This window comes from Orbicella faveolata, unplaced genomic scaffold, assembly GCF_042242905.1.
Source record: "Orbicella faveolata isolate gen_17 unplaced genomic scaffold, um_ofav_v1 contig_13, whole genome shotgun sequence".
NCBI classification, from domain to species: domain Eukaryota; kingdom Metazoa; phylum Cnidaria; class Anthozoa; order Scleractinia; family Merulinidae; genus Orbicella; species Orbicella faveolata.
This window is the reverse complement of record NW_028301540.1, coordinates 2,401,905-2,410,000: the sequence shown is the minus strand read 5'-3', so window position 1 is coordinate 2,410,000 and position 8,096 is coordinate 2,401,905. Positions and strand designations below refer to the sequence as shown.

The following is an 8,096-nucleotide window of genomic DNA, read 5'->3' as shown; positions in this document are numbered from 1 at the left end:
ATGATGATGAAGAAGTTCATCGCCAAAATGGTAGTACTCAGCAAAATTATGGCTGCAAAAATTCTTCCGAACATTTTGTTGGTGAGCTCTAACTGATTGACTGGCCTTGCTTTCACTCGACCCAGAGTCAACTCTACTTGGAAAAAACTAGCTTTTAGAAAGGATGAATAGCGCTCAAATCCCGCTCCAAAAGTCAGAATACCAAAGTGCAAGAAGGCAATGAAAAGAATTAAGAAAATAACACTGAAAGATGCGAGATGTCTCCAACTGTACTTCAATGTTATGGAAAACACAGCAACGTGTTTATTGAATCTTATCAGGCGCAAAAGTTTCACAGAGATTACAAACACCAACAAACCAAGAACGACATTATCTACCTCGCGCCAAACCAGAGCTTCTTGGAAACTCACATGACCATACACGTTTTCTTGTAATTTTCTGATGGCCGAAGACACTTTTTCCGATTGTACCACATACATAATAATAGCTAGCACGGAGACGAACACTTGATACAGTTCCATCCAGTTCCAGAAGGATTTAAAATACCGGAAACCCCGTTTGTAGAGCTTGTAACCCTCTCGTCCAAGGTACCACAGCACGAAGATGATAAATAAAAGAACACAGATCATATACAACTGTTTGGCGACGGTCTGAGTGGAGGGCAAAGAGAGAACATCAATTCTCTTGAACGTTGCCGTGTGTCCTGACGCCCCAACTTCGTAGAAATACGTTGCAATAGCTAAAACATTTACTGACGGGTTGAAGGCTGAGAATTCCACAATAACAGCTCTAGTTTGTCTGTCCAGCCAGCCATTAGTTTTTAAATTCTTAATAATGCTAAAACCTGTTGCGTTCTCGTATCCTAAGTCAGCCACGAATCCTCCCCCAGGGTAAAATGAGAATTGTCCCCACTTGGGCACAGTTTCACTCTCCCCCGGATTCTGGTATCGCCAGGGCTTCGGGCAAAGTCGAAGTAGCTCCTCGTGACTCGAAGAGTTGTCGGTGGGCTTCCAGGCTGGTTTACTATAGGGGGTTCTATCTTCATTTTCTAGTCCGTATCCGTCGTAACACACCGGAAATGTTCTCGTCATATAGTCAACTTTACAGGATGCTGAAATGTTTACAAACCTATTATTAGAAAATTGCTGTTCATGCCTTAAAGAAGGCTCTGTTCTACTGCAAAGGGGTTAATCAGAACATACTAGCTAATGCTATATTCAGAATTAACCTACTTTGACAAATTTCCAAGTAGATATAACTCATAGACTGCTTTTCTCACACTTCAAGGGTCCAACAACATGTTGAAGGAACAGGTATAACTATTTGCTTTTGGACAATTTTAGTTAAAGCAATAGTAAACGCGACAAACCGAATTCAATAATAGTTCTATTATTAGATGTTTTGGTGTGTAGTATCGCTTTATATTTTTACTCGTTGTTTGTATTTTGACTCGCCCTACGGGCTAATCAAAATACGGCACAACTCGTAAAAATATATAGAGGATATTACACGGTGGCGAGAAGATATGAATTTTATGTTCGAACGGCAAGAACAATATCTCACGAGTGAGCGAAGCGAACGAGTGAGATATTGTTCTTGCCACGAGAACATAAAATTCATATCTTCGAGCCAACGTGTAATGTTCTTTTTATTATATGGAGACTAAATATTGAAACCAATTCAACAAAAGCAAAAGGCGGGAATCGTGACGTCATTGAACGATACGACACTCACAAAGGTGACATACGGAAAATACGCCACTCGGGTCCCGGATGAAGTGGCGTATGGAATCTACGAGTGGTTTAGTTCCCAGTAAAACACTCTTCTCCATATAATGAACAGCGATACTACCCACCAAAGCATCTAAATAAGGTATATTTATAATCCATCAAGTATTTTCACTCGCTCGCGACTGGTCTAAACGCGTCACGCGACTGAATACTCGTCCCAGTAAAAACTGGGGAATATCCGAGTGATATTCCCTAATTTTCAAATCCACGCGTGTTGCGAAAAATATTTGAAGGATAATAAACACAATAGCTTTCATTTGGCCCGAAAATATTCTCCGATATTTGTCCGTGGACATTATCTATTCCTCAAAGCTAACAGTGTTCCTCGAGCTACACTCTCGGAGAACCGTTCGCTTCTCAGAACAGATAATGTCCAAGGACAAATATCCGAGGGTATTTCCGCGCCAAATGGAGGCTATTGTTTATCTGTCTTCAGCTCACAGAATAGTGACTGAAGTAGCTCAATCACGGTATTTTAAGTAATTTTGGCCACATGCAAAATTACCTTCAAATTGAAAGAAACCGGATAATAGTAGCTTATTAAAGTTGAGAAACACCAAAGAGATAATCTTAAACAATAAAGGAACAAGGATGGTAAAGGATGGAAAAGATTAAAACGGATTACAAAGGACGCACTTAAAATATTTAGGCAAAACTTGTCAAGATGCACAAACCGAGACGTAACTCCTTAAAGACCGTCATGGATTAGCCATTATCTGAGCCTCTGTATGCACTTTCTTCCGGATACAATTAAAGTGGCGATTATTGCCATTGCGAAACATTGAGCTTTGAGACTAAAACTTACTCGGTTTAACTCTTAGTTGCCGTGCTCGAGCCATCCCAACAAGGATTGAGTGCTTGTCTCCAATGTACACTGTTTGATTCTCTTGTTGGCCATTGTACCATCGGCCCGCAAACACACCTGGAATAAAAGCCTCATTTAACCAGCTCCAGAGCTTCTCGTTATCATGAACCTATCATAGAGAAAAGGGAAAGAGAAAATGGACCTGTGAATATATGAATGTTATTGAACTAACGCGAGTTCCATACTGCAGTACTATTTCCCTTGTTCCCTTTTTTCCCCAAGGTTATGGACCGAGTCGAAATCGCTTCCATTCCGCATGTCTTGTGACGACACGTTCCAAGCACTAAAATAGGTTGGACTCATTCTCAGGGTGCGTTCGACTGACCTTATTCCAGAATAAAAGTATCACTATTAATTCCACATTATTCCAAAGAGCCAGCTACTTTTCAACGCTCAATTGAAAACCTCTCTGACAACATAGAGCGGTTTCCAAATGAATATCGTAAAACCAAAACCAAAGTAATCACTTAAGCCAGTCACAAAGGACACAGACCAACGAACGAATCGATAATCGAAGTAAATGCATGAAGCTGACGCCAAGCGCGGGAAAACGTGTGCGGGCAAGTCACGATTGGTTATGTTTGACAAAATGGCGCGAGTTTTTTAAGCCAATCGTGTAGCATGATACGACAAAACCAATTTACTTTTCGACACTCAAGTAAAAACCGCTCTGACTCAGTTGAATTAATTGAATAACATTTCGCTTTGGTTTTAAACACCACGCCTACTGTTCGTACTGCTCATTTCGTAGATATGTTGAACAGAACAGCTCAACAAATCATAGTTAATAGGGGGGAATGGTTATGAAACTCGAAAAAGTTCTTTGTTGTATGGTTTTGCTCTCTGTTTTGGCCTTGACTGTGCAATAAACAAAATAGTTGTTTACTACTGACTGAGGAACTAACCAATAGAAATAGTTTGATTTGGTAACTCATACATAGTGTATGAACGCAAAACAAAAGATTGTGCACGGTCGTGGACCTTCCAACATAAATCCTGGCATCTTTGTTTGCTCCTTTGATGTTTGCCGGACTTCATAACCATTCCCCTCTATTAACTATGAAGAGATAAAAAAAAACAAAAAAACAAAAAAACAAACGAATCCACATGATAACTCACTTTGGAGTTAACCCAGACTTGTTTCATTGTTGACAATACTTACCTTTTCAAAGTTTGGTAACCCATCCCGGATGGACTTTGTCATGTGATATTGGTAACTATTCCGGTTGCCATAACACAAGACCATCACCAGGAAGATGAACAGGACGTAAACGACAAGCTCGAAGTAAAGAAGCAACAAGTTCTTTTTCTTTAGCTGTTGTTTCCTCATGTCTTCCACTTCAGATAGCTTCATTTTCCACAGTCGCTGTTGTGAGGGGCTACTTTTAGCTGCTTCGTGGCTTTGGCGTCCTTCAGATCTACTCTTTTTCCATTTGAGAATGGCTGCGAGGAATGTCGCAACGAATAACACTTTAGCAGGTTCTGTAATTGTCACATCCAACCCCAGTGATATAAGTGCTGACGCTAGCCACTGCTCGCTGGTGCTCTTTCCCCAAATCAAGCTGTAGAAGATGGTAAACGAAGCAGAAACAACACAAGAACTAAACAAAAAGAACCAGGCCAGGTAGGTAAGCCACTTCGCTTTACGACAACACAGAGTCTCACTTGCTCCTTTCTGAAAAAGTAATACTGTCACAATGTTTATGGGTGCAACGATAAGTACACTTTTAAAAGTGATAATGATTTGGGCCCTCGAGAATTTCAGGGGTCCTACTTGTAGGACTTGCTCAGATTTGCCCTCCAACTTATAAAACATCGCGTTAGCAAACATGGCTGTAAGCAGCATTGACAGGCAGCACGACGCTCGCTGCACTCTTGTAAAGCGGCTTCTCCTCGGCTTCGCTAGAACTGAAATCCAAAGATGGGTTTCAGTCAGACCTTTCCACCAACGTTTTAGCATCTCGTGTCTAAAAGTGCCCTCATTTGGCGCCTGTTCAATGATTCGCTCAATTCGACCGTCTTCTCGCTCCAGGGCAAGCCACTGGCTGCTGGTAAATGCCCAAGCCTGATTCACCTGTTCGTCAATAACAACGATTTCTTCTAGAAACCAGGAAGGGCTCTCACCAGAGTTGTCATGACCAATTCGCAATGCCTGAAGCGTACCAAGAGACTGGCTAAATTTAAGAACAAACACATCCGTGTTTCCACGAGTAAAGAGAAAATTGTTCACGCCAGGCTCGTCTAAGTTGAGCCGAACAATTCCGCTGCTTCCTTCACTACCGTATATCTCCATGGCAACCTTAGCTGTTGTACCTGAATTTCTCCACACGCCTGTGGAAATGATTATCCGATAGCTGTGTGAGCTGCTTGCTGTGGACGGTAGATGCACTGGCAGACCAGTCTAGAAATCAAAGTGGATTTCATTTATTAATGTACTGTGAGATACTAGGCCTAAAAGCGGTCGTGTGTGAGTTGGCCCTTTATGTTCAGTGGACGTAATACTCGGCTCAAGTATGTGAATTCCATAATAATAGCTGTCCAACAGTAGCAAAGCCTGAATTTTTTATCGTCATTTTTCCAGTAGTGTTATGACTGTATTCGTATCTATCATCATGTCTACATTTAATTGCTACTGTTGGACATCCAATATTATGAAGTTAACATACTTGAGCCGAATATTACGTCCACTGAACATAAGACCGCTCTAATGTGGCTTAGATAGCTCAATTGGGAGAGCATTGCACCGGTAACGCAAAGGTCGTGGGTTCGAATCCCGTTCAAAGCCTGAAATTGTTTTCAGGTCTTTTTTCCAGTAGTGTTACGGCTGCTTTCGCATCTATCATCATGTCTTTTTCAATGAGTTTTTCGCATTTCACTTTATCTTAATGAGTTCTTTCCGAATCAATTACATTGGTTAACAGGGAAACTAAAATTTGCCTTGAGCTCTGTGACGTCATTTTCCCGCCGAAAAATATTTAAGTAATAATAATAAAAAAACCTCATACGATTGTTTGAAATTAAAAGTTCTATCACTGCAAAGTTTGAGCTCCATCGGATAAAAGACCGAAAAGTTTCCCCGAGGGTGCAGCTTCAAGCCCTCTGCTAGCCCAGTTGCTTAAATTTACAACACTTTTTTTACAAGCTACATTTGCATGAATTCCAAAATTGTTGAACTGAAATTGTTAGATTCCAGGGTACAACCCGGCAAGTTTGTAAAATGTTCAAAACAGCGGATTTTACAGTTGAACGCAACATTAATTTTTATACCTTGAAATGGTTAAACTTCCTCTAATTGGTCATGTTGTAACTTAGTTTCGTATATAGAGCCATAAGGGAGACTGCAGTCTTAACTGTAATTATGCACGCTATTGAAATAAATTGTCATCATCAATGCTTACAATTCTAGCGTCTTTTTTATCCGCTTTTCTGACGATAACCAGCACGACAATATAACACAGGAGAACTACAGAGATCGTCACAATAACTGCAACGTTTCCAGTTTCTTGGAGATCCTTGAACTCCACTGAGACCTTGTCAAAATCAATGGGATTCGGTTTAATCAAAAGAGCTCCTCCAAATGAGGTCGGATGATTACAGGAACAATTAATAAATCCGTTCAATGTTGCTGATAAAACCTGGTAAGAAATAAACAGAAAAAAACCCCTTAAAATTAAGTTAAATCATTTAAAATTATCCACATTGTCATTTGTAGTACGTAGGATAGCAAAATTTGATAACATTGCCTGTAAAACTTCCTATCAAAAAATATTTTTTATCTCTGCCAGTCTGTCAAAAATTTCATCATAAAAGGAATTTCACCACAGTCTTGAAATAATCACTTCATTACGGGTTGCAAATTTGCCGTAAACAAGCACTAGAATGCTACAGCCTGCGTCAAATTACGAAAACTATTAAATGCCCGGGACAATTGCCGCGGATTACTTTTTCATATCAGAATTTCAGAAGCAGAGGCTTCTAAAGATCACTAGATTGCAAAATTGAAAATAACAAATGAGACCTGACTGAAGAACATTTACACCACTCACCCGACAGCCCTCTGTTATCCACTTTTCCCTCTCCTCTGACCAGAAGACACAGCTCCCAAGGGCTACCCTCAGGGTATAGTTTTGATCCGATTTAGAATCGTATACTGGCACCACAGTTACATTTTCGCCCTGAGGGGGAGTGGGAGGGGGGTCCTTGACCTCGACACATGAACGCTTTTGTCGTCTATTTTCGAAACATGATCTTTTCTCCCTCTTGTGAGAGTTTGTTCCACTTCTGTTATAGCCTTGCACTCCAAGAAAGTACTTCCCTGGTCGCTTGGCGAGAGTTTCTATTGGGCTCGTTAGCTGGGAACACTTAGTTTTGCCATCCTTTCTGCCACGCGCACCCGGTGACCAAACACACTTTTCGCTCTTCGAGACAGTGGCATTGAGGTCATGCACTTGGGTGGTTGGCCGCTGACCATATCGCAAGTACACAAACAGATTTGTATTTGCCTCAGTAGGCGTGATTTCCAGCATTATCAGGGTATTTTCGTATTCAACATCAATCACGTGAAAACGTAGATTGTCATTCTGGGTGAAATACTGCGGATTTTCAAGAGATACCGTCTGGGGTTTTAATGGTGTAACGACGATGACGTTGTTTGAGAGATTCGATACTTTGATCAGCTTGCGTGTGTCATCTTTTAAGTCTAGAGCTAAGACATCAGAGTTGACTCTTTGCCTAGTACTGTCCCAGGTGTAGGGATTGAATGGGATTGATAGCATCTGCAAAAAAAAAAAAAAAAACCGTCATCAATTGCACGGCATTAAGGACGGTGCCTACTAAATACAAAGGTTTTTGCGCCAGGTTAGGACCACGCGGAAAAGGTAGATCTTTGAAAGGGCTGTTGGAATCCGCAAAGAAAAATGGGGGAGCCACGCATTTTTTCGAGATAATTAGCCTTGAATCTCATTAAAAATGCTGACATCAACATTTTTTTGGAAAAAAGAAGAAAAGGATATTTCTTCAAAGATTTGAAGATCTTAGAACTACATGGTTAATGATTACATAACAACCTTTTTTGGTATGTTTTTAATAACAAAATCGTTTCAACAGCGCTCTTAGAGTCTCCGACAGCCTTCCTCTGGTTCAGCTAAAATACAGTCTAAATACCTTTTGCTCACAACCAGAAACTAATCACGTGTTGAATAGGCTTGCCACTACCATTTCATAACATAAAATGTAGGGGTAGCCACGCGTTTTTTGAAGTCATTCATCTTTTTAGAAAACTTTTACGGTGCCCGTTACATTTTTTTCTGTCACCTCCCCAGTAAGTCAAACATTTGCGTATCTCGTACTTGTTTTGCGCGCGCACTACGCCATCGGCAGGAACATGTTTACAGTTGGATTTCAGTATAATTTTCGTCAGATAACAGCTAGGCTTTCAGCTG

General features: G+C 40.7%; 1 pseudogene across 1 annotated transcript in view; it reads right to left on the bottom strand.

Annotated features, from left to right (window-relative positions):
- LOC149114630 (polycystin-1-like protein 2) overlaps window positions 1–7,512 on the bottom strand; it is a 14,977-nt pseudogene extending 7,465 nt beyond the window's left edge. The window contains exons 1-3 of the transcript XR_016205825.1: window positions 6,702–7,512; window positions 6,054–6,290; window positions 4,250–5,056 (exon numbers count right to left, since the gene is read on the bottom strand). The product of XR_016205825.1 is annotated as a polycystin-1-like protein 2 (transcript). The remainder of the gene's footprint in view (window positions 1–4,249; window positions 5,057–6,053; window positions 6,291–6,701) is intronic.
- Window positions 7,513–8,096: the final 584 nt, after the last annotated feature.